At 33.4% G+C, this 19,567-nt stretch overlaps 1 long non-coding RNA gene across 1 annotated transcript in view; it reads left to right on the top strand.

The window, feature by feature from the left end:
• The first annotated feature begins 380 nt into the window (after positions 1–380).
• Positions 381–19,567, top strand: part of LOC308497362 — a 269,855-nt gene continuing 250,668 nt past the window's right edge. Inside the window, exon 1 of the long non-coding RNA XR_013993313.1 lies at positions 381–439. This is a non-coding gene — a long non-coding RNA (uncharacterized lncRNA). The remainder of the gene's footprint in view (positions 440–19,567) is intronic.

Raw genomic sequence — 19,567 nt, 5'->3', positions numbered from 1 at the left:
TCATCTTCAAGTTTATCCTGAGTGTGTAAATGATTCTGAAGGCAATTTCCCTTCAGTCTAAGTTTTATGAACTTGTCTAAGTTTTATGAACAGTCTAAGTTTTATGAGCTTCAGTGTCTGTTTTCTTAGGAAGGCTATATTTATATAAATGTATTGTTTCATTCTTCTCTGAAAGCAAATATTACATTTATTATTCCCAGTTGGATGATAAAACTTTAAATCATAATCTCTAGATAAAGGACTTTTCTTCTCATGGTTCTAAATAAGAGAAAATCTGCTTCCCTATTTACTTAACATTTATTTGGTGGTGGTTCAATAAATAAAACATCAGACAAAAAGTGATGGTGTCCTCCTTTGCTTTTTTTCTTCTTCTTCCTACAGGTTGTGTTTTACATGGATTTGGGTATGATGTGCCACAGCAACATGATGCCTTGAATAGGTGAGTCTGTCAAAGTGTGCTTTAAAGAACATTCTGACTACACAATTCTCAGGTCATGACATTATGTTCTTGGTATTTCTAGCCTGAACCCTGATGGCAATGGGAAATTTTTGCTTTCTTGGTGATTTTTAGTAGAGAAAATTGAATTCTAGTCACCATAGAAATGTTTCTTATTTTTTAAATGGGACTTATATTTAAAAAAAGGGAAAGCAGGGAAATGCCTAAAAAGTGTATTGAGAACAATGCAATATAAAAGAGAAGTTATAAGTCTCATTCTTATAGAATACCCATAGGAGAGATTTAGAGAGTTCCAATAGTGGACATATGTTATGTTAAAACAGTATATTATATGTGCAATAAATAATATCTTGATTGATTTTCCTATCCAATCTGTACATATGTAATATTTTTGCTAATGTGTATTGGCACTAAATACATAAATTTGAACATTCATTTCCAAAATTTTCTTGATTTGGACATAGTTATTAGCAATCTTCTGCTGCAGCAGGTGAGGTCTGTAAGAACAGGATGGCAAACATCTGAACGAATGGCTTTTCCTGTACCATGTCTGACTTATGACCCAGAAGGTACGCTCTTGGTTCTCTTTGGCAAATAGAGGAAAAGGTCCTAGAGTTTTCAGACTCCTATTAATTTTTTCTGCCATTTAAATGTTGATAGCAAATGCTAAAGGACACTGTACAATTAGCCTTGTGTAGTAAAATGGATGTTGGCCTGCTTGATAGGGTCCCCCCATTTGAATCTTGGGTTTTTTCTGATTATCTATGTGACCAAGGGCAAAACATATCACTTTCTATAGTAATAATCTTTTCATCTGTAAAATGAAGTGTTCCTATCAATTATCCTCAGCTATAATTCTAAGTTTGTGATTCTATGAATTTTTGATGAATGAATTATGTTTTTTTATGTCTGAAGAATGGTAGTGGGGGCTCTTCCTCTTGGTTGCTAAAATGATTATACTGTATACAATTGGACACATCAATTATGAACATGATAAGCATTTAAAGTAATGTGATTTTTTTGTCTCTGGAGTGTTTCTAAACAAAATCAGGGGCTGATTAACTGCCTTTTTTGTTTATTTGTTTTTAATTCAATGCTATAGTTTTTTTTTTTTTCATTTTTATCTGATTTTTTTTTTATCTACTCCAGAAGGCATGGGTATAGATTGAATAAAATGTTAAGAACCCTTCCAGTTTTGTGATTTTATGAAATATTCCTTGATAACTCCATATATTGACTTTGGAATAGACGGGAACTTTCCAATTTTCTATTTACTTTTCTCTTGCCTCTTTCTTTCTCTTAGGAAAACAATATTTCTTTCTTTGATGATCACATTGTTTTGTAGTGCAGAATAATTAAAATAGTCAATAGCAAAGTGTCACTTGCTGCCAAGGCCTCTTAAGAATGTTCAACTACATTTTAGTTGAACTTGAAGGTTTATAAAAATTTCCTTTTCTCCTCATACAACACTGAAATATTAATGCTGACCATGTTGTGAATATATTAGATTTAGTGGAGTACTTTCAGATGCTAAGTAATTAGTCTTGAAATGATTGATAAAAACCACTGTCATATCTATGAGAATTTGAGAATCTTGTAACCCTTCTTCCTGTTGTAAGTATGTACTCAGGTAACTAAAATATATATACTATTATTAGTATGTTATTTTTAGTGAAAAACACACCCATCTCAGGATATTTATACCTTTATCTGGGAAATATAGAAGGAACCAGTGATATATGTGTTGCCAAGCGCATTGTATATCTTTAATGCTTATTTATTTCAAATTATATCAGGGTGATTAGATCCTTTCTAGGGTTAGGGTAAAAGAGGCTTTATCTGCCTGAGGGTACAGAGGTAGCCATTTAGGACAGTGAGGCAATCGAGCAATTATATAACATTTTAGACACATTTCTTTCCCATCATTTGATTTGGACTTCTGAAAGACTGCTTTTCTCATACCAGCAGATGAGAATAGCTAGATCATTATACCTACTTTCCTCTGTCATTCTTTTTTTCTCCATGAAATTATATATTCTTTTACAAAAATATTTTCTGAAAAATTAATGCTTACACTGAATTTTGCTAATTTATTAATATAGGATTGGGATGTATTATTTTAAAGAATTAAGATAAAATAACTTTTTAAAGCATAATTTTGTGAAAGTGTTATCACCCCCAGATTGAATATTACAAGTTGTATCTGTATTATCATTCCCATATATTCAGGATGAGAAGCAGAACAAATAAAACAAAACAAAACAGAAAAGCTAGAGGAATATAATCTATTATGAAATAATAAGAATAAAACCTCTTGAAACTATTGGTGGGGAAAAGGCAGGTGGGAAAAGTAGATGAATACAGACATGCAATTTAAAGTTAATCCAAAAATCTCATTATAGTTTATAGTATCATTCTCTAGAAATACAGCAGTTGCCAAAAATTAACAAGTGGTAATACTAACCAAATTAAACGATGCACTTCTCCCTTCTGCTGCCCCCCTTCCCTCATTTACTATCAATATAATTCGCAATAAAACTGAAAGCTACAGAAAAAGAAAAGAAGTGATCTTGGAAGATCCACTGAATGGATTATCATTTTCTGCCAATTGTTTACTGAACAGTATTTGTTAGGTAGTTGTGTGGTAATATTTTTTTCCTTACCTTCCTGAATGTTAGGCATTTCGTTATATTTGTCTTAGGCAAAACATCTATCATCTGGTTGGAATTCTTAACAGCAAATAATACCATGATAGTTTTATTTTCTATATGTCTTAATAACCCTAGCAAATAGTAATGACACCATTTCTTTCACCCAGAGAAGGAAAAGAAATACAGATAAAAGAAACTTAAGTGGTTGAGTGACATCGCATGGGCACAAAATCTTTTCTAAATCAATTATCTTTTAAGGAATTGGCAGTCTTATAAAAAGCAAATGAGAGTTCTGATGAGGAGTTCTGATGATGGATTTGTTTCTCAGCATTGACTATGTGGATATATATCCCTGAGGAGTTTACCAAACCTCCCTGTGCTTACTTCACAGTAAAATGAGAGCACAGGATTAAATGAACTCAAAGCTCCTTTTCAATTCAGGTACTCTGTGAAATAATAATGGTACCTAAGACTTACTTAGGACTTAGTATGTGTTAGGCCCTGTGGGGCACTATAGCTTTAAGAGTTTTGCATAGATTATGTAATCATCAAACAACTCTGTGAAAGCATGTACTATTATTAGTTGAATTTTGTGAGGAAAGTAAAGCTTAGGGATTTAAGTTTCTGAAAGCAGGTCACATGTGTGAGAGTAGCAGAGTTGAATTTTTAAAGGATTTCTGACTCCAGAGTCTACCAGCTTAAGAATCATGCTCTATATTCTCCCCCCAGCATTATTCATAAGCCAGTCAAGACTCAGGAAGTCACAAGTGTGTGAAACCTGTGTTCTTTCTGACTTTATTTTCCCTGAGTAGATGGTTATTTGCCCATCAGTCTGGCTTGTGCTTGAGTGAAACATATTTCTTCTTTGGCTAGCATTTTCTGTCCATGCTCATTCTTTAGCTGTAACAAGACGGTAGCACGTCTTCCAATGGAATATTTCTACTGAGTATTTTCCAGAGACTGCCCATGCTGTCATTGAACGTGGATCAGAGGGAAGGTCCATGGAAATTATAAATGAACAGTCAAGGGAGTGTCTTTTGTAGCAAAATTATAGGAGTGTCTCCTTAGGTCAAAGTCAAAGTAAGGATGAATTAACTCCCGAAGCAATTTTGAAAAGGTGAAATTCAATGATATTGCAGTTGTTGGACCAGGTGTTAAAATGTTATTGGGTGTTAATTTAATTTTCATCCTGTCAACACTCATCTGAACTGTAACAGCTGCTAAACACGGTTCCACAAGAGCAAACCATCCTTACAGAGGAAGCAGATGCCTAATCAATAGGGCCAATAGAAATGTATGGCTCAGCTAAGCAGCCTGCACAAGGGGGAATGAGTCCCACAGGGCTCTGTCTTACCTGAATGGAAAAGAAATTTAAAGATAGTCAGACTATTCAAGCAGTAAGAATAGGAGACTGAAAGTCCTGGGTTGGCTTCCTATTGACTTTTTTTTTTTTTTTTCCTGCATGACCTTGGATTAGAAAATGCCTTGGTTTCCGTGTCCTCCGTAGCTTTCAGAGATATTGAGGATATTGTTTCAAGTTTATTGCTATCTTGACTGCTATTATCATTTCACAGGCCTTGCTCAGTTTAGAATAAAAATCAACCGCTTCTTAACAAAAAGTACCTTCTTTTAGGTTCAAACATTAAATAGATAATGATGATGTAGTAATATTTATGAGCTATTCTTCATTGCATCCTTGAGTGAATGGGAATAGATGACTTATAACTGGGAAAGGCATTTTGGATTTGAATAATTTTTTACTACTATACTTACTAACATAGTGGGATATATAATTTCACCTTTTGGAGATTTTCAAACAGAAGAGTAGATTACTATGTCTACACCAAATGTAAATTTACCTAGAAACTGTGGTTTGATTATATAATCTCTTAAGATTGATTATGCCATTCATTTAATAATTTTTTTGTAAATTAGTATGCCTCATCTAGAATATTACGTTTGTTTATGTATCTCAGAATTGGCTATAAATCCTTTTGGGATTAAGTGGTGGTATGCCAGGGATTCTCTAAATCCTCCTGAAGAATAGAGTTAAGGTATTCTGAGCTTCATTATTGTTAGAAGGTTTGGGCTTTTCTTTAAGTAAGTGAAAACAACTGGATTTAAAGGAGTAGAATGCAAATTTTACATAGATATTAAAATGATTCATCTTTGAAACAGTTTGAAGGTTGAGATATACCTCGTTGGCTTATTCGTGAATACTTGGCAATTATTCTCCTCTTAGGGATTATCGGGGGAAAGGTTCACTATGGCTACTTGTCTAGTACATTCTCCTGGAGGAGATCTTTTATTTTCCTGGGCTGGTTAAATGTTAAATAAAGCAAAACAACACAAAACAAAGAAACACCTGTCTTCTACTTATAATTTCACAGTGCTTTTATTGTACTTTCCCTTATGTTCTCTACTCCTATGCAAGCAGAAAATAAAGGCTTTAAAGAAGTATCCAGTGGTGATTATTTTATCCTATGTTGCAACAGTGGTTATGTGACCTTATTGTAAAACACATTAATTTTGAGGAGATAAAATCATTGTGGCATTCGGGCTGATGAACCAGCCGTTTTAATATTGGAAATGAAGTGAGTTATTATTGGGGAGAATTCAAAACACCATCAGGGGCACGTTGAGAATTTTGTGTCATGAAATTCTTATCTGTAACATAAATGCAAATAAGGCAGGTAACAGGAACTGAGCCAGACTTTTAATAGAACAATAATTTTGAAATGGTTCTTTGGAGCTTTTAGTAGAAATAGGTAAAAGAAAAAATATATATCTTAACATTTACCTGGAACTGGGGACAAGAGCCATTATTGGTTATATTCAGTATGACAACTTACCAAATGGGTCCCATTTTGTGTTAAGTATTTGAAAAGCCATAAGTTTGGTACAAGAATATAATATCAGGAATTCTCCCTCTCTTTTCTTTCTCCTCCTTTATCATCTTCCTTTTCCACTTCCTTTTTTTCTACTGTTAAGAAACAAATGTAGATGGAACACTTTGTTGAATGGATTTTATACAATTTCAGTGAAGAAATATGTACTTACAGGTTAAATTAGGTTTCTCAGTGTGCTAACACATTATCAGAGTCATTTATAACCTGTATTCTATGGCTATAAATGAATTTCATTTTATAATTTATATAAAATAGAGAATAGATTAATGAATGTTATTATTTCCTTACTTTCACTAATTAGGTTATCATTACTAAATGAGATCAGCTAAATTCTGAAGCTTTACATGAAAAATTGATGTAGTTTTCGTGAGCCCAAGAAATCTTATTTTTTGGTCTATCACTGTAATATATATACAAATTCATCATCAAAACTTGATATTTAAATCAAATTAGAGGATATTGTAGTGCATAATCAACCTTATAAAATTATGAAAAAAATTAAGGCAAAGTTCACAGAAACATTATTTCATTTTTTTTATTAGAACTAGAAGACTTTCTAATGAGAAAACTGCTTACAGCTATACCCTCTCTTTCCAATGACTTCAGTACAAAAATGAACAACTTCAGTTCCCACTATATTTTGACAATACTGTCTAGTAACTAGTGTGGTTGTGTGAGAAAGTGAAATAAAAGTAAGAGACAAATGAGGAGATAGGGAAAATGCTAGCAACCCATTCTATGAAAATACCTTTTGAAGACATGTTTTAAATTTTAATTGGTTAGTACACATATTACTCAAAAGTTTAGCGGGGAAGATATTAGCATCCATGTCTTCATTTATTTTCATACATATTATTTATATAGGGTTTGGGGCTTGTAAATTTTTGATATAAAGTTATAGTAATATGATTTCTATTACTGTTATCATACAAATAAATACTCAAGCCTTTCTTCCGGGGTACCTCAAATAATTCAGGTACACCATTTAGTAAATGTGCCAATAGGTACTACCCTTTAAGTCTATGCTGAAGTTTTAGAGTGGCTTATCTTCTTTCAGAATGGGGTAGAGCTCCACTATTCTAACACCTGTAATGAGTTATTTAGTGTTTGTTGTCTTCCTCAGTGTACCATGGTGCTTATCAAAGTACATGATATGTTGAATTAAATTGAGTAGAAATTCTCAAATGCTTCTTTATATTTATTTGAAAGAGCTTATCTGCATTTGCTAGTTGCAAAAGAAACAACAACACAAAGAGATTCAAATTTGCTCATGATCCCATGATCTCTTGAATGTCTTGAATCCTCATTTACTGAGTTTTATTCTAATACTCTTCTTATGGTAATACTATAATCCTAAAACTTAAATGTAGCCTATGGCTAATGAAAGCTGAAAGCTAAGACGTACATCTAAGCACAAGCCTAGAATTAAAAAAAAAGTGTTGGATCTGGCACTAATCCATCTACTAAGCTTGAGAAATTTACTTAGTATGAATATAAATGATCTCTGCAAAAGTTGTAGGGTTTTATTGTTTTGTTTTATAACTCTAATAACATATACTGAATTTGTTTTAAAGTGTATTTCCCAGAGATGTAAAGCAACATGGTTGTTTGAGAATTCCATACTTTGCTTTTCCCTCAGGGCAGTCATCATTACTTTACCTATGTGTACGAGGTGTGGCAATTAAGTTCGCAAACTTAACACCATGTGCTTACATTGGCAGCATTGTATAAAGAGCTCCATAAGGTTTCTTAACCTTGATATGGTCGCGTTGACTTGTGGTGGTGTCTTGCTTCATTATTGTTGTGTGTTTTTGTGTGCTGTTGCGAGAATGTCTGAGCTTGAATTATAGCAAAGGACAAACATTAAATTTCTTGTTAAACTTGGCAAGAGTGGAAGTGAAATCAGGAACATGTTAGTCCAAGTTTATGGGGATAATACCACAAAGAAAACGGCAGGGTAAAAATGGATTAAATGTTATTCCGATGGGAGAGAAGGCATCACTGATGAAGAGATGTCAGGGCGGCCAGTAACAGACAGAACTGACAAAAACATTGCAAAAATTTTGTTGACTTGTTCATCAAAATAGTCAGTTGACTGTGAGAAGCATAGCAGACCAAGTAAGCATCAATAGAGAAACAGTTAGGAAAAACTTAACTGAAAATCTTGGCATGAGAAAAGTGTGTGCAAAAACGGTCCCAAAGAAGTTCACTGATGCACAAAAGCAAAGGAGAGTCAAGGTTTGCCAAGACCTTTTGGAGAGGCAAGGCGATGTTTTGGGCCATGTTATCACTAGTGATAAAATATGGGTGTACCGCTATGAGGTCTGACAATTAAGTTTGTGAACTTGTTGCAATGATGTTGCTAACCTTTTTTGACATTAGAGAGATTATTCATTGTGAACTTATACCAACTGGACAAATAATTAACCAAATTCACTATTTGAAAACTCTGAAAAGGCTGTGTGAAAAAGTTAGACAAAAAAGACCAGAACTTTTTGACAACAATTCATGGCTCTTGCATCACAACAAGGCACAAACGACACTGCCTGTGAGGGAGTTTTTAGCCCGTAAACAAATTACTGTATTGGAACACTCCCTACTCACCTGATCTAGCCCCCAGTGACTTCTTTCTTTACCCAAATATAAAGGAAATATTGAAGGGAAGACATTTTGATGACATTCAGGACATCAAGAGTAACATGATGACAGCTCTGATGGCCATTCCAAAAAAAAAAAAAAAAAAAAGAGTTCCAAAATTGCTTTGAAAACGCTGGCATTGGTGCATAGCTTCCCACCAAGGGGAGTACTTCGCAGGTGACTGTAGTGATGTTCAGCAGTGAGGTATGTAGCACTTTTTCTGGGATGAGTTCGCAAACTTAATTGTCTTTCCTGTATCTTCTTTTGTGTACATTGTTCCATCCAAAGTGGAACATCCATGGGAGGAAGGATTTTTGTCTAGTTTGTTCACTACTGAATCTCCCTCCACCTCTTAGAACAGTGCCTGGAACAGCACTGGTACCCAGTTAGCTTTGGATAAGTCAGTCAAGGAATGAACTGCCCTTGTGGGTGAACATCAGTGGCTCTAAATTGAGCCTCAGTCGTGGAAAAATTCTATGAACTAACTTGAGTGACCCTACTGCCAACCTTGAATCATACTTTTCTTGAACCATTGTTTTGGCTGTATCTTCATTCTGGTTTGGCTTTATTTCTTATATCTTTTGTCCAAATGAATTAACTGTGAGATTGTATTGTGGATAGATATTAATGTAGGATTTCCTATTACTGTTATTGTGGGATTTTAAGGTTGTGTCATTTGTTGCTTATAAGGAATGTTTTTGGTAGGATTGACCAATCAAAGATGATGGCTTGCTAAGGTTCTGGGCTCAATCAGAGATTTACACTCAGGGGGGCTTATTGTGTAGATCATGTACTGGTGAGGTCTACCTCAGAGGTGGATAACTGAAATGATACAGATATACTGTACTTCGAATAAAATAACAGTGTAATGCATTAACAATCTCTGGGAAAGAGCGACTATTTTGTGGAACAGAAGCACTCAATATAAATGAAAGAGTTTATTCTAAGATGTCATCGTTACTTATTACTGTAATCTAATTTTGACTTTAAACCTCAAGCCTAAGTATTATACTCATCCTGGATCTTTTAATAGTATCAGAGATGGTCCTTGGTTTTCCTAAAAATTAAGACTTTCTTTCCACGTACAGATGTTGAAAATTTACTTTATTAGGTAGGCCAAATGACGGAAGAATCAATTTCTGTGTTTCAAAAGATAGGAGTTATTGCAAGAATAATGTAGCTATGGCAGGTTTCCAAGAAATGATTTGGGAATAGATTTTATTGAACAAAATATATTCATAGCATGTGACTGCTCTATGAATTTTGGCCTATAGTATTAGAATCTGTATTGGTTTGCAGATGCAAGGAAGAAAAAATAATTTGCTGCTATGCTATGGTAATAATAAGTTCCTAGAGGGATAGTGGGCTAAAAATAATGTATTGAAACTGCCCTCAATTTCTAAAGACATTTCTGAGTTGCATTTAGAACATAGCCATTGATTACAAAGTGTGATTTGAGAAGGCAAAAGAGGCCAATTTTCCTGCAAACAAATTAAGAAATGCATATCGACTGCAGGGAAGTATGTCATCACTGAGAAATCGAAAGCAATGGGACTTTAGGAAATCAATCATCAGTCCAGTCAAATTAGATTTTTTCTCATACTTAAGTTGCTGGAGTCCTATGTAGAATGTACATATTTTCAGCAGATATAAACTTTTTTTGCTTTTGTAGTGAATGTAGGTCAATAAAATGAATAGAGGGACAGGTTAGAGGTTCTAATTCATATTGCGTATTTTCAGAATCCTAAAACAACACAGAAGTCCCTTGAAATCCTACGTAAATGTATATCCTTCTGTGGTAAGTTTTGCTCCAGTGACCTATTTTTCTTAGCAGTCTAGTTTTGATGCTATTTGGGAAGGTATGTGTCTCTAATCTGAGACCAATAACCAGCTTGCCATTCTTATTTTAATATTTTGGGAAATGAGAAAAGAACAATATATTTTAATATGTAAAAAGACAGTAACGCTACATTCTAGTCATTTCTACGGGGAGCTGAATGCTGTAAGATCTCAGTTGTATTCTTTTTTTTTTCCTGAAATGATAGGAAACTATTTTTATAATTAAGAAATTTAAATAATTCGATTAGTTGGATGTGATGCACATAATGATTCATTTGAACATATGTGTTTGCTCACAGAGCATTGTGGTACTAGATACTTGTGTGTTTAAGACAATAAACCAGAGAGTTTATAGTTAAGTTCACAATATGCCCCAAATTTCTTATCTTCAACATGATGACATGCACTTTTTTTTAGAAATCTTTTAAAAAAATATCTTTAGAGACTTAAAACATATCCCCAAAATATATCAAACTAAGATGTACTAGGTGGTTGATAAAATGGGACTGAGCTGTATAATACATCAGTCTTAAAATATTTCAAATTCAACTCAACTGAGTACTATGTGCAGTGCCCTGTACTAGCTGTACTAAAGACTATCAAAATGCTTTTGACACAGGTTTTATTCTCGAGCAGATCATGCACTAATGCTCTGTTCAATTAGCCTCATAAATCAATGGGGGCAGGATTTGAGTGTATTAGTAAATGTTCATTTTCTTTCTATAACAAATCGACAACAATAAAAGTAAAAATATTATAAAAATGGATTGTTTTTCTTTATTTTAGAAGATATTGTTAGGAATATTAAAAATAATAACACAGATTGTGGATTTTATAATTACAAAAGCAATACATGCCATGAGTGGAAAATTCAGATAGCATGGATTAGCTAAAAAAAGAAAATAAAAAGCCTTTATGATCGAGTCTATGAGCACTGAAACATAGAGGTAAGCCCTGTTGACTGCTGTTGACAAAATATAATTCTAAAATTTTCTCCAGTTTTGTTTCAAGATTACAGAATAAACTTATGCTGCAGCTTCCTTTCCTAGCTCAAAACCTTAGCAATGACAGATAGCTAACTAACTAAATAAGTAAGTAAACAAATAAACAAATAAATAGATACACATAGGTTAGATTAGCAGTGGACAAAAACTATGATTATTCAATTAAATGGGATCATGAATGTAGAAATGAGTGGGAGGGGCCAGTTGTAAATGTTGGTATTGGTCAAAGACTGTTCTCTAAAGAAGATAGTAAATAGCCCTCTCCATTTCCATCTTCGGAGATTACTTTGCCCCTAGGGAAAGCAGGGAGGATTTGGACCAGTGTTTTTTGTAACTACAAATATGCATAATTACTATATTAATTCAAAATCTTTTCAAAATAAAAATCATTTTTATAAGATACATACCATTTTTGTAACTTGCCTAACAATGTATTTATTGTAAAAAAAAATTAATGACTGAAAAATCCTAGTCATCTGTGGTAGTGTAATTAATTAACATAAATATCTAAATAATTTTATTTTCTCATTATTTTATACAAGTGCATTAAACATCATTATAGAAAAACCTTTAATTTAATTTATTTGCCTTTTATCAGTATATCCTTTAATGAATTTTAGTATTATCTTCAAAGGTTAACAAAAATAATTTTTAGATTTTAGATTAGATTTTCTTTAAACTTAGACATTAATTTGGAGAAAAATATTAAACTGTAAAAATGTTTAAATTACTATGAATATGCAGTGATGTCTCATACTTTATTCAAGTGTTTATATTATCCAATATTTTTGAAGTTTTCATCATTTTTATCTTACATATTTTGGACAAATTTTGTGCATAAATATTTTCATATATTTTTCCCATGTTCTAAGGTATATAGAAAAGTGACTGTGTTTTGCATATTTATTTATAATTATGTTTCTAAGTTCTATAATTAAATTTTTATTTGATTACATTGATTATAATTCCTCATATACTCTCAGAGTGTCTTCTGATTGCCAAGTCTTTTTCCCCCCAACAGGCATTCTGACTCAAGCTGTATACATTTGCAATATCTGATTTTTAACCACACACTCTTCATCCTATTGACCCAGAGTGAAAATTGATACTCTTATCTGAAGGACTGTTCCCTTGAGTATATTTAAACCAGACCAATCTCTGTGTTTAATCTGGGTTCATCAGGAACCATTAGCCTTGATTGGTTTGTTTTTCTCCCCCTCAATCTCAAGACTTGATTCTATTGAGTTAACAACTATTCTCCCCAGAGAATAGCTACCACAAGCCTGCTTCAAGTAATTCCAATATCTCACTTATAGAAATTGAACTGATCTTTTTTTTTCTCCTTTTTAGTTTTATTTGCAGAACTGCTGTAGTGAAGTCTGTATTTGTTCAAAACCTTGAAGCTCTATGAGGACAAAACAGTCACTCAAATCTTTATCATGTTAGCATGCTGTTTATTATACTTTCCATTCTTCATTGTTGAATTTTGCAGTCCAATAAAAAAGAATTAGCAACGTTTATTGAAGACTCATGCTAGTATCCAATAAATTCTCATTAATCATGACTCGGCTAACCTGAGATTTATGGTATTTCAGAAAACAACTAGGTATATGTTTATCTTTACAAAATACCGGAAAATAGATTAATGTTTTAGTAATATAAATAAGCCTTGGAAGAATTATTAAAAAATAGACTATATTTCTTTTAAAATATTCTAGAATTACACATTACTCAGAAAATAAGGCTATTTATTGAAGCCCTAGAAAATTACAATCTATGAGCCCCATCAAAGCTTTATAGTAGTACTTAATTAAGTTGTATTGCTAATATGTGGAATCCATCTCTAAGTACAATAAAACTCTCCCTCAGATTTTGCTACTGTAATTCTGGGGTAGAAAAACCACTGCATTATCATTCAAAACATATACTTCTAGCTCTACTTTTGAATGTCTGTGACTTACAATATCAAGTAAATAATTTATCTCTTCTGAGTCTAATGGTTTATCACTTAAATGAAAAAACACCATTGTGCACCATTTGGTGACACCTGTCACCAAAACGACCTCACAGAGTTACTTACGAGAGTTGAGTAAGCTGGAGTCTGTAAGCCACCTTGAAAATTGTAAATCAACAAAATTTTAACTAATCCTTACTAAGTACTAAATTATTTTTATTATAATTCACAAGATGATCTTGTCTTCAACTTTTGAATTCTGTATGGCAAGGAGCACATGGCCTGTGCTAGCTTGTCTATGAAATCATAATTGGTATGAAATAGCTTTGATAATTGCCTTGGCGACAATAGTCTAGATGATTCTCAGTTTCACTTAAATATTTGAATGCGTAGCTATTCATGAATAAATAACATTGATATCTTAGAAAAATCATAAGATTCTTCATTGACGCTCTCAAACCCTTCCTATTTTGTAAATTAAACACATTGGTTGCATTTAACCTTAAATTCTGATAAGCCCACCTTTACTCTTATACTATTATAACACAAATTTTACATGTGACAGGTTTTAAATGTGATGCTATTTTTCTGTATAAACAAAAGGATAATACTACATGAAGCAAACTCAAACTACATCATTATAAGACATTTTATAAACTAATAACGTAAGGGTCAATACTTACTTACTAAGCTGCCCTTAGTTAAATGATTAAGTTCACAAAACTGACCTTATGTCCTTAGTTAAATGATTAAGTTCACAAAACTGACCTAATGTTTTTGAAGATTAATAGTGAAAAATAAGTCTTAAATATTATCTCCTTGCATATTGAGGCACTATTCTTTCTCATCCCAGGGATCTTCACAAGAAGCACCCATCATTTAGGGGAGGACAGTCTCAAGACAATAACAGAACAACGGCATAGACCTAACATTCTTGCCTTTTGTGTTTTAAAGGATACTATGTAGGTATGTATAAGGCAACAAAATTAGGGGAGAAATACATGATCACACAAAAGCAGTTCTTTCCTAAAACCTCTCCAGACTAGAGAGGTTTTAACCTCTCCAAACATCCTTATAGCTGAAGGAAGGAGTTTAGGAATCAAGATACTGATGTGGGTTTCTTACTCCTTCTCTTTCATTTGAGACGATTCTAAACTAATGGAGCAAAATAGACTCCCCTAATAACTTTAGGGATCTGCAATTAGTAAAATCTGTGCTGTCAAGGTTCTATGTTGTCTTCTTGGAAGAAGAGAATAGAAATTAAACGGCTAAATGGGTTCTCCATGTATCAAGACTTACAGTACAGACAGGTTGTTTTTCTAGATGATGTCGGCATAGCTTCATGAGTCAAAACAATTGGAAACTGGCAGTAGCATATGTTGTATAGATCATCTGATGAGACCATGTGAGAATTGGATATCTCAGATAATGCCATCATGAAGGCTTTAATTCCAGAAACTAGATAGGAGGGTATACTTTAGTGGATGTTGCAATAAGCAGATGGTGATGAAGGACAAAACGCCACTATCTTTCATGCCACCTGTCACCAAAACGACCTTAGTATTTAGACAGAATACTAGGGAGAAAGGGAAAGGTAGGAGGAATCTTTGAGTCTACCTTAAATTGACAACATGATGTTATTTTTTTCTCCTGAGTGGGATGGGGTTAAGATTGAAAGTAGGTTGAGTTACAGAAAATAAAGAAAATTACTATTTTACAAAACTGAGTTTGAAAATGTTGTACCTATCCCACTAGTCTTACTATTTCATTGATTGAGTATACTTCTTAACATAGAATTCACCATAGTAACTCAGTTTTATAAGTATAAAACATAAAACAGAGAAAGACAAGGAAACTGGAAAAAATGGCATCACCTTAACAAGCTTTCTCCTTGTTTTCCTTTGACATAGGTTAAGTTCATATGCAAGGAGAGCAGGGGTCCCAGTTTTCTCTAGTGTCATGTTTGGGTGCCAAGAACACTTTATTTCATTTCTGCATGTTTATCCATTTGAAAATGATATGAGGAATGTTCTCACTCTATCTGAGTTGGGAGGAAGGAAACTTTGTTCTTAACAACTATTGTAGGTAATATTTTGGTTTTAGGTAATGATTTTTTTGGTTATAAATACCTTTAACCAATGATGACTCCTAAATTTCTCTCAAGGAGCTAAGGAAAGGCAATCTGCCTGGAAGATGGAAAAGTGCCTGCATTTGCATGGATGGTACACTGACACATCATATATTATTTGGATAGAATGGAAAAATGAACAAAGTTTATCATTATCTCCTGTCCAATGGAATTCCCAGATGCAGACTTGTTGACAATACCTTTAACTATTAGTCCTCCTTGTATGTTGCCCTCTCCTTATTCCTTATATATTTTATTTCATCACTAGTATATTCTGCTTTAAATTTAGTGAAGGATTTGATAGGGAGGATGATTCTCAGTGGTTTTATTTGATAAAACAGGACCAAAGAGAAAAGTGTCCATGTAAAGTTCTTGGATGTGTTAGATCCGAGTTTATACCTGGAAGCCTCAAAAATAAATATTAAAATTGAAACCTTTGATCTTTTATTTTCAAGCTGTCTTAAATTATGTCACAAGAGGCATTCTCAGTCGGCCTTTTACTTCTCTTTAGTATACTGCACATCTCCTAATCCAGCTCTCACACCTCATTTGTCACTTAAATAAGACAAAAACATATCACAGCATTTAGTCTAAAAATGGCGGGATAGCATTCCCCTATTTCTGTGATGCTTGTTTTATATAACTGAATCTTTGACAGGAATATATTATAAGACCTGGAAACTATATGACTTAATGAAGCAGATTTAATTCTTCAATGAAAATACTGAGGATTTTGGTTCAAATAATAGAAAATTCACCAATCTATTCATTTCATAAATACCTATTAAGCAGATTCTATGAAAAGGGTATGTGTTCTGGACATAAGGATGTAGTAGTTAAAAACATTAATTCTCTCTCTCTCTCTTGATATCCTAATAGACTGAACAGACAGTAGGTAATAAGCTAAAAAAAATAACTAAAATCATGGTATTATGTACTATGAAAGAAAACAACAAATAACCCCAAAACCCAGGGTTTTCTGATAGTGTTTTTGGGTAGTTATTTCACAATTATGGTTGGGGAATGTCCTTCAAGAAGTTAGTGTTTAAGCTGAGCAATAAATAACAAGAAGGAGATAGCTCTGTGTAGATTGAGTTTGGGAGGCAAAGGGAAAAGGAGGTGAGTGGAAATTCCAGAGTGTCAAAAGCCTGATGGATGAGGGTGATGGCAGCATGAGGGAAAAAGAGTTGAGAGAGGTAGATGTGATCTGGTACTATAGGTATCAGGGAAATTGGATTTTATTCTAACAGTGATGGGAACCTAGGGTGGGGTTTATCACAAGAACATAAAGTGATTTGTCAGATGATTTAAACATACTACTCTCTCTATATTACAATACCACTGATGAAATCATATATCTGAAATTTGCTAAAAAAACATTTGGAGAGGTGTTGAGTGGGAGCCAATGAGATACATATGAAGGAATATTAGCCATGAGTTTGATGCTTATTAAAGTTAAGTACATGGAATTCATTATACTGTTACCTCTGTATGTATGTGAATATTTTCAGAATACAAAAGTTTTGAAAATTATTAAAACACCACTTTCCCCTCAGTGTAATAAGCAATCTAGTGCCCACATTTGGGTCTGTAAATTCTGTCTTTCACTAAAAGGAGAGTTAACAGGACAGGCTGCTAGGGACTGGTGGTCAGAAATATAGACTGGATGGTGGTGCCATTTATTGAGACAGGTAAATCAAGTCAGAGGATTGCAGCTTGGAGAGGGCATTGGGGGTCAAAGGTTCATTTAGGGCATGGTAAGAGTGAAATGTTTATTAGACATCAAATTGGAGTTATCAAGTAGCTCCAGTGTACATATGAACCTCGAGTTCAGAAAGAGTTTAGTGCTGTAGATAGGATTATTTCTTTACAGGAAATTTTCCCTTCTTCTCCCTTGCCATCTTTCCCTATAAGTAGGACATGCTTCTCACCCTACTTTTTTGGTTTAGCCACATGAATGGCTTTGGTCAATAGGATATGAACTAACTTGAAAGTTGCTATGTTTGAGCAAAATCTCTAAATGTGGTAGCAAGTGTTAATTTGGTCCCTATCTTCTCCCCTTCACCATGAGGATAGCATGTCCCAGTGATTCTCTGATTTTTAAACGTGGGATCTGAGATGAGATGATGACACTGAACGGCTTACTTCTAATCAAGCCCATCAGAGTTGTAGCACTCGAGCAGTGCGCACAAGAAATAAATGTAGCTGAAAGCCACTGAGATATTTAGTTATTTGTTATCCCAGCAAAATCCACTGATACAGTCAGGGATGGAGATACAAACTTGGAAGTAATCAGCACATTGATTATATTTAAAGCCATGGTACTAGATGAGACGATCTAAGGGAAATGATGACTTCCAAATGTTTTCTTTCTTTATGTTGAGAAGTGAGCTCACCAAAACAAAACAAAATAAAGTGAAAACAAACAAGCAATGCCACAGAACTAAGAAGTTCTTGGAAATTTATGGTTTAAAGAGCATTTATTTATTTTCCATAAAGTTTAGATTAATTTGATTTCAAAAATTGGCAAGTAGATACTTTAAACCAATATATGAAAAGTACCTTTTCTTGATGTAAATTCAAATCAAACAAAATGTTACTCAAATTATACATCACCATGAAACAGAAATTCCTGATAATTTTTCAAGTTTTAACAATACATTTGAAATTGGAGAAAGTTATCACTTGAAGTGAATTGATCTCTCTGTGCCAAAAATTATGTCACTAACTTTAAAACATAACAAATATGATTTTAGATTATATTTTTTCTTGGTGTATGGTTTTATCACAAAATACATTAGGCTTTGTTTTAATTAGATGAAATAAGGCATTTCTAAACTGATGATAAATGTCTTTGAGAGTGCATATGAATATATGCCAGTGGTAATTTGTTAAATTATTATGGAAATTTCACACTTCCACAATATGTTTAATTTGCCTTTGATTTAGAGTAAGTATCCTGTTATAAACTACCGACTCCATCTCTACATCTACTCTTTTTTCCCCAGCAATTTCATGGAGATCTACACACACTTGTATTTTCCCAAATGCTGAGGGTCCCAAACAAATTACAGTCAAGGTGGGGTGGTGGGGTTAGTAGAAAACTATTCTCAAACCAATCACATCTCTTTTCAGTTTTCATAGTGGCATCATTTCCTTTTGGATGATTTTTCAACTATGGTTTTAAATTTTATTATTAATTATTATTTCTCTTTAAGGTACTCCCTCCCCTTAATCATTTTTATAAAAAGCTTGGAGTTCCTTTTATTTGCTTGCATTTATGTAGTTTGTTCAAGTCCCGGCATAATACTGAAATGTGGTCTTATACTACTATAATTTATCTGTTTATTTGACTAATGGTAGTGTTTGCCTCAATCCCTTATTCTCACATAAAAATTTTACTGTAAGTATTTTATTAAGGTAAGGAAGGATTTTGGGGTGACATCATGAATTGTATATTTTCAGCTATTTAACTGGTTAACAACAAGAACAGCAATAACAACAACAGTAACTGCCATCTTTAAAGCCCTTACTCTGTTTTAGGTATCATTCTAAAGTGATTACATGACATATGTAATCCTTGTACAACTCTGTGAGGTATGTTTTGGTAATATTCCCAACTAATAGATAAAGGAACAAGTTAAATACCTTGCCCAGTGTTATGCAGTTAGTAAGTGGTAGAGTCTGGCTTTAAACTCTGCTCTGTCTAATGCTAAAGCTTGTATGCTTAATTCTATAATATTAATATATAGTCCCTGTTAGTCAAAACAGGCTAACAGCTGCATCAAACCATCTCCGAATCTCAGTAGTTTAACAAGGTAAAAATTTGTTTCTGGCTCATGGCACAGTTTAGTCAGATGACTGGCATGCAACTCTGCAGGCTCATTCTATCTAGTCTTTGTCCTTCCCTAGAACTGCAAAGTTTAATATGGTAGTCATTAGCCACGTGGCTATTAAGTTTAAATGGGTTAAAAATGAAAGATTTAGC

This window comes from Rhinolophus hipposideros, assembly GCF_964194185.1.
Source record: "Rhinolophus hipposideros genome assembly, chromosome: 5".
Classification (NCBI taxonomy): Eukaryota; Metazoa; Chordata; class Mammalia; order Chiroptera; family Rhinolophidae; genus Rhinolophus; species Rhinolophus hipposideros.
Note: the sequence above shows the minus strand (reverse complement) of the source record. Positions and strands in the feature narration are given on the sequence as shown.